Here is an 8,499-nt window from a genome sequence, read left to right as displayed (position 1 = left end):
GCCTTAAACTCTACGAATCAAGGAAACTTTGACCCAAGAAAGAGAAGATAGAGTATAAATATCAGACTGAATGGGTTTTGCTTCCTGGCACTTGGAGTCTTTTGGTCCTGATCAATGGAAAGCCTAGCAATAATTTGAATGAGTCCTGGGTCAGGCCTGTTGCCACTGGAAGTGTTGCAATTTCATATTAAGCTGAATTATGGATACCCTGGAATTTCATAAGACAAAAACCAGCCTCCAAATCACAGTAATCTGCAATTACTATAATATTATAAAGTTTGTTCTATTGCCTTTGTGAAACTGGCTGGGATTCCCGTGTCTTTTTTAGGGGCAGGTAAGTGGCAAAATAAGACCTGAGCAAATATCTGAAAATTGTGGTGTTTGGTTTGTTTGTTTTTTCCAAATATTTGCTCAGAAAGAAACTCTGGATTTTCCTTGATGGCGTTCTCATCCTTCATACGTTTGCTTCCTGCACCACTCCATTGATGAGTTTTCTTCAGTACGGTCATGGAGTCAGAAAATCAGAAGTAAATGTTAGATCAAGAGTCAGAGAGAGAGAATTTCTAATTCAGCCATGAGTGTTCACACTGCAAACCTGACTGTGTTACCCTCAACCAACCACTGAAGAGATTAAACTGACCTGTTAGATTTATGTTATCAAATGCAATGAACTTAAAGTAGACGGGCTACGCAACCAAGAATATTTTGTTGAAATTGTTTAATTAATAAATTTACATTATTAATAAATTTGAGATAATAACAATCTGTTCAGCCAATTTGTAAAGAGAAAAAAATTGTCTAACAAGTTAAAACTAATTTTTTAAAAGTGGATCAAGATTTTGGGCACCTAGACTGATGCATCTTAGAAAAACCCAATTTTCACAAAATGAGGCCCTGTTAAGGTGTCTTCATATGTTCTCCTAAAATCGCTAGTCACTTTTGAAGATTTAGGCCCAAAATTCTATAAATATCTGCCCCAGATTTAGCCATAAATCAGGAGTTCCACCTCCACATTCGGCATGATCGTTTGTAGTCTCAACAGAGAGTTCACACTTAGAACGGGCAAATGCACTGAAACAGGGCTAGATTCTGCCCCTTTACTTATAGGGAGCACTCATGTGCTATGCGCATAACTGACTAGGAGAGCAAGGTACTTTTCAAAGTGACTAAGAGTGGCAGAATCAGGCCTGAAATCTCAGAGAATCATAGACTGGGACTGCAAGGGTCACCTAATCTAACCCCTGCCAACATGCAGGATTTATTGTGTCCAAACCATCCAAGACAGATGGCTATCCAGCCTCTTTTTGAAAATCTCCAGTGAAGGAGATTCCACAACTTCCCTAGGCAGTCTGTTCCATTGTCCTACTGTTCTTACCGTTAGGAAGTTGTTCCTGAGATTTAATCTCTATTTTCTATGCTGTAACATCCCATCTGGTGGCCTCTCTGGGGGAAGGTTGAAGATAGATGGACAGATTGGTAGATAGTGGGTTTGTATAGGAAGTTGCATTGCTTCTGTGTTTCTTATGCAGAGAGAGGATTTCATTCTTGAGGGCCTGCACCATGTACCAATTTTACATTTACCTCCAAATAATTATAAACCGATTGCCACACTAATATTTGCAAAAACTGGGTTTGGTCCTAGACCAGAATTTATTGCAGAGGTGGCTGATTTGATATGCACATGGGGTAAATAAGGACAGACACGGGGATGGATTTTGCATGGCAGGCTGCAACTTTATTAAACTTAACACAGGGGAGAGGCACTATCTGCCGTGTCATCCATACTCTCACCCACCAGGCATTTTAGGTGGTTACAGAGCAATGGTTACAGGCTCCTGAGAGGAAGGCAACAATCCCACCAGGCCTCTGCTAATTTGGCCTGATGGGAAGAAAAATTCCTTCCTGATCCCCAAACAGGCCATCGGTCAGACCCACAGCATTGGCACGACACAACTCTGAAACTACCATTACAGGGGTGGGGCTGGGGCTGTTGAAATGGAGTAAAAAGAGGCTCCACATGGCCCAGGCTAGGGCTTAAATTAACCAAAGGCGACAGCAAGGGACCAATCAACTTCCCTCTGTCCCCGGCTGGCCAAGAGGTGGATAGAACCTCTGAAGCGAGTGCTCTCCTCCCCCTTTCTACTGGGGCTGTCCCAATCACCCCTGGCCCCATCCAGTTTTCCACCCATTGAGGAAGGTGGGTGGCACCATCTCTCTCTCATTTTTGCATGCCTGGAACCAGTGTCCAGACAGCCATTGCAGGGGTCTGAGAGTCCATCTCGTCCCCTATTCCAGTGTCCGGTCCAAGTCACAATTTAGCCTGTAACATTTACATTCTGTCTCTGGAATACAGGCTGTACAAATCAGATCTCTCTCAGCAACCTTCACTTAAATCAATGGTGTGTTTTGTTTGGGATAGGGTGAAATTCCCCGGGGATCAATGGTGTGAGATCTGCAGGTGGCTAATATGTTTTCCATGTTTCCTTCTCATTTTCCTGTAGACTAGTACAGGCCATGAGAGGTGCAGGATGTTGGAAGATAAGCGTCTCAGTTTAGTTTTTTCAAAGATTGATTTCAATTTGTCAGAGCCAGCAGAAGAGGAAAGAAGAGGACACTCAGGCAGTGAAGGAACGTTTCAGAAATTTGGAAATATGCAGAATTTTTGGTTTTTGAAGGGAGAAATAAAGAGCAACATGAGTTTTACCTACCTGATTTCTTAACTGGGCGTGAGGATGTGTGTCAATTTCAGACTAGTTCCTCCTGTGCAAAGGGAGAATGTGAGTTTGATGTAAATAGATGATGCTGTATTATAAATCATAATTTTATTTCTCTTACATGTATGCTGGACTGTAATGTATGAGAGGGCTCGCTTTATTATTGGATCATATGAGTCAGAATTTTCTTTTTGTTATCTTTGTCTCTATACAACTATTAATTTCAATTTCCTTTCTTTCAATATATGCAAAATAAAATAAAATTTAAAAAAGAAAAACAAGTATTGTGCAGTAATGTGTACAGAACTGGGCAAATATTTGATGTTTTTTGTCTCAGGAACCAAACTAAAAATGTCTTTATTTTGAACCAGAGCTGATTTTGTTTTGTTTTTTTCGCCAAATCAAAAAAAAAAAAAGTTGTTGTTGGGTTTGTTTCATAGAATCATAGAATATCAGGGTTGGAAGGGACCTCAGGAGGTCATCTAGTCCCACCCCCTGCTCAAAGCAGGACCAATCCCCAACTAAATCATCCCAGCCAGGGCTTTGTCAAGCCTGACCGTAAAAACTTCTAAGGAAGGAGATTCCACCACCTCCCTAGGTAATGCATTCCAGTGTTTCACCTCCCTCCTAGTGAAAAAGTTTTTCCTAATATCCAACCTAAACCTCCCCCACTGCAACTTGAGACCATTGCTCCTTGTTCTGTCATCTGGTACCACTGAGAACAGTCTAGGTCCATCCTCCTTGGAACCCCGTTTCAGGTAGTTGAAAGCAGCTATCAAATCCCCCCTCATTCTTCTCTTCCGTAGACTAAACAATCCCAGTTCCCTCAGCCTCTCCTCATAAGTCCTGTGTTCCAGTCACCTAATCATTTTTGTTGCCCTCCGCTGGACTCTTTCCAATTTTTCCACATCCTTCTTGTAGTGTGGGGCCCAAAACTGGACACAGTACTCCAGATGAGGGCTCACCAATGTCGAATAGAGGGGAGCAATCACATCCCTCGATCTGCTGGCAATGCCCCTACTTATACATCCCAAAATGCCAATGGCCTTACTTAGCCCTACTTAGTTTCTTTACTAACCACCTAAAAGGGACTTTGTCAAAGGCTATTGAAAGGCCAAATAAATTATATTAATTGGTTCTCCTTTATCCACTATCTAGTGAATTAGAAAGACATGCTTTTCCATTGCAGAAGCAATTAATCGCACACTTAATTGCGATTAATTTTTTTTAATCCTACGATTAATCTTGATTATTCTTTTTAATCGCTTGACAGCCTTAAAACTAAGTAATTATTGGGTGAGAGGCAAAGTTCTGTCATGGCGCAGAAACTGGCTCAAAGACTAGGAATAAATGATCAACTAAGGAGAACAGAGGGTGCCTAAAGGGTCTGTACTAGGCCCTCTGTTGTTTAATATGTTTATTAATTACCTGGAAAGGGGAGCGAACAGTGAAGTAGCAAAATCTGCAGATGGCACAATATGCTCAGGGTCTAGCAGGTTGCCATGTATGGGTCAGGAAGGAATTTTCCCTGGGTCAGATAGCCAGGGATTTCCGGGAGGGGGTGGGGGGGTTGGTTTTTACATTCTTCTGCAGTGTGGGGTGAGGGTACTTGCTGGGATTTTCTGGGTATTTCTCACTGAATCAGTTCCCAGCCATTGCAGCAGCCTTGGGCACTGATGCACCGCTATCCTTCCTATTCTCTGCCTGTGGCACACAATTTTCTAAGTCTCTTGCAGACTGTAATACTTTCATCTGATTTTGTTTGTTGGGTTTAGTGTGCTGGTGCTGGGTGGTGCTGGTGGCCTGTGATATACAGGAGGTCAAACTGGATAATCTGGTGACTCCTTTTGGCCTGAACCTCTGTGACTCTTCTCAGAATAGCCAAGCCCAGAGAAGAGTGTGTGGAACTTCGGAAGGGCCTGTCAGAGCTGAGGGAATGGGTGGCTCAATGGGAAATAAATTCCATGTTGAGGTCATGCCTGGCAATGCTTGAGGGGAAACAAGGCAGTGCACATTGGAGGGAATAGCTGGACCCACTTATACCCTTGCAGGGAGCTAAATTAGCTGTAACCAGAGCCCTGGGCATCACTGGGCACAGCTCAATGAAGCCCCTGTTCAACTTGCGCTCACAAAATAGAAGCAAATGTTACTCTGTGTAAATAAGTCGCTAGAAGAGAATGGTGAGAATATTAGAGTGTCACTCTATGAACCAATGAGATGCTCCCACCTGGACAGATGTGCCCAGGCTGGCAGGTCATGGTCACGGCATCTAAGTGGTGCCTGGGCCTGAGGTTGGGGGAATTTGACCCCTAACAAATGGAGCCTCTGTCTCAGTCTCGATGGTGAAAAGCTGTTTCTATTCTCATCCCGAGACAGCGGCATCCCTTTCTGGCTCACACAGAGAGCAGGGAAGCGGAGACGCTAGAGCACAGAGCGGCTGTGGCTTTCTGTCTATTTTAGCGCAAAGGAACAGAAACAACCACTCAGCTGAGAGCAGCCACCACTTATTTGCTGGCTTGACCATAGCAAGAGAACAGGGAGAGCAGTTGGGGACTGCAGCTTCCCCTTTACCTAGACCAGAATGAGCAGAGATGGGCTGGGAACCGGGAGCCTGATTTTCTGATATCCTGATCCTTGTGCCGTCATTTGCACCAGTACAAAGTGAATGTGAAACATTTCCATCCTCTTTTTGTAGCTCTTTGCACTGATGCAAACACAGCGCCAGGTTCAGGGCATCAATGATTCAGACCCGGAGAGCCACTGCAGCTCGTCCCCTATCTAAACCCGAGAAGCAGAAGAGAAAGGTCACTGGAGAGAGCATCTAAACCTCAAGGAGCAAAGCAGAACGCAGCAGCGACCAGCTGTGGCTTCCCATTGGCCTGAAACCTGCAGAGAAGAAGGTGACCCACAGCACCGAGTCACTGCAGCTCCTAGGCTGTGAGGAACATCAGAAAGAGTGGAGACTGGAGAACAGAGCTAGTCCTTTGTCTGAGACCCAAGGACTTGGAGGAGATTCAGAGCAGATCCCTTTGTGCTTGGGGAGCAGAAGCCACTGCAGAATTGGAAGGCAGTTGAATGAATGCTGATTCCACCAATGATTCTCGCGCTGTGTCTGTGGATTGTTTGTGAGTACTGGGCTTTGTTTCCCCCTTAAGAAAAGTATGAGTAAAATTGTCCTGTCATAGACAGAGCTGTTATATGCTACTGCAGAGCTGAGAGCTTGCCTCAGAAATTGTTCTGGGCTGTTACGGCAAGAGCAAGGCCCTGCTCTCCTTATCTGTTGTTCTGTGTGCTGGAATGTCTCCCTTGTGTTTCTATAGCTTAAGTCTTTTATGAAGATAGTTTGGCTTCTTGCTCAACCACCAAGATGGAGGACCAGTGCGCTACTGCTTCCTAGTGTGACAAATTGAAAATTCTGCTAAAATTGTGACTGTCATTTAAAATGTCAGGGGAGTTTCCTGGTCCTGATTGCAGGCAGGGGGATCTGTAGGGAAGTGTGCAATCTGGGTCCAGCAGCAATCAGTCTGCAAAGAGGCAGCCTAGACCAAGGTGGGGTGAGTTACGCCTTTCTGTCTCAGGGAGCAGCCTGCTTTTTCTCTCTCTGTGTTTGGTTCTTGTGTATTAAGGTTCTGGATTCTAATAAATAAATTGTATAATGTTGCAACCTTCCAACAAGAGTATTATGCCTTTATCTAATTTCTCTGTTTGTGTGCCATGAAACAGGACACACAAGCTTTCCCATCGCATCTAAGTGTTGTCCCCAGGGAGACAGTTCCTAGAATGCCCCAGCAAAGGATTCTCCAGCCTCATCCACAACCCTAACTGAATTGGCACCTTATGAAAATTCTGCAGCTATGAATCATTTTCAGATGAAAGGAAAAATGATGATGTTTTTCCCTAAAGTAACTTTATTTTTTCTCCCAAAGCTTTGAGTTTTACATTCCAGCAGCAGCCAGCCTCCAACTGCATTTCCTCATCAGGTGAGCACTAACTTGAGTTGACTATGAAAACAGGGCTTCCTCTTGTTTTCATGCCATCCTTTTCTGACCACAGCTACATCTGTGAAATTGTAAAGTGGCCCAATGATACCCACTGGCCCTGCTTCTCCACTACCTGGCATCTTGTGTCATAGTTTAACCCTGAGAAAAGTGATTGTAAAATGCTGCCTTTCTTATCTGATAGAGCTTCATACCTGCATTGTACTTGTGTGAATAGCTATATAAGATACCTGGAAATGGAGAACTTACTTCAGCTAAGCTACGGCAGATTTAAACAATGTAACTGGGATATCCCTGAAAATCACAAAAAAGAATCTCAGATTTTGTAAATTTCACCACAATAATTGTGCAATCTTGACCAGCTATTCTAGTCTAGTCTAGGCTTTATAGGTTATTATACCATTCTCATCACCACAGTGTGTAAGCCCCTTCTTTGATCATCACACTAATGAAATTGTTTTTCAAAAGTGTTGAATATCCACAACTCTAAATGAAGTCCCTGGGATCTGCAGAGGCTCATTGTCCAAGGTGCTGAATAGAATTCGGTGAATTTTCTTCAGTGAACAGCAAATTCACTGGGACACGGAATCTGTCTGCAAATTTGGGTTGAACTCAGTGAATAGTTTTAGCCCCCCAAAATTGAAAAATAAAAATAAAAAGTTGAAATGGTTCATGTCATCTTTTTATTTTGAAATGGTATTTTGTTTAAAAAGTTAGCTAGTTTAAGAAAAAAAAAAGGAGTTGAAAAATACCAAAAAATAACCCAAAATGAAAAAAATGAAAAAAAAAAGCTTGCTTTGACGAAAAAGAAATTTATTTGTTTGTTTGTTTGTTTGTTTAAGAGCGAAAAAAGCAAAAAGAAAATTCAGCTTCGGTTTAAACTGAACAATTTCCCCCCCAGATTTTTCAGTTTTCCCCTCAAAACCAAAAATCAATTATTCACTCAGGTCTAGCACTGAGCCCCTGCAGATCCCAAGGATTTCATTTCAAGCCCTGAGGGCTCAGAATTTTTGAAAATCAGGACTCTACAGACCCAATCCAGGCTCCAAATAGGGTTGGGCCCTTTCTCTTCCACATGAACTGGATTAGGCCCTAATCATCGGAAAGGGAAATCGCTCATGTTGGATTTTTTATGGTCTCTGTTTTTCCAGGGGATCTCCCTGCTCCTGAACTATTTCTGGACAAGTCATCGGCTTATGTGGGCGACACTGTTCTTTATCGGTGTCTCACCCCCTCGGATGCCCCCGTGAGCTTCGCTTTCCTTTGCAAGGATGGCAAGGAAATGAGCAGGAAACCAGCTGTGCCAGGGAAATTGTCCTTTGACTTTCCCCATCATGTGTCTGGGCAGAGTTCAGGCAACTATTCCTGTGGGTACCAGCACAAGGGCCTCCATAACCAAGTGCAGAGTTCTCACCTCAGCATCGTCCGCTACCTGAGTGTCACAGGTGAGAAGGCGTCCATTGTGCGGAGGATAAAAATGCTCCCATTGTTTAGTATTTTGTTTAGTAGCATATTGTGGTAACACAGGGCCAATTCCTGCACCCCTTGCTCCAGCAAGCAACTCTTTCAGTGGGAACACTCAGCATTGCATTGTTGGTTCACGAGTTTCAGAACTGGACCACAGTGAGTATCTGTTCCTCAGAGAAGCTCAGTGTGGCTGGTGCAGTGCAGAGAACCCTTAATTGCCATGACAGTGGATGGGAGTTTCAGACGAAGAATATTTCTCACCCAGCACTCAGCTGCTTTGCAGGACTGGGTCTGAAATGTCCATGTACTCTGGGATCTCC

This window comes from Chelonia mydas, chromosome 23 (assembly GCF_015237465.2).
Source record: "Chelonia mydas isolate rCheMyd1 chromosome 23, rCheMyd1.pri.v2, whole genome shotgun sequence".
Lineage (NCBI taxonomy): Eukaryota > Metazoa > Chordata > Testudines > Cheloniidae > Chelonia > Chelonia mydas.
This window is presented reverse-complemented; position numbering follows the sequence as displayed.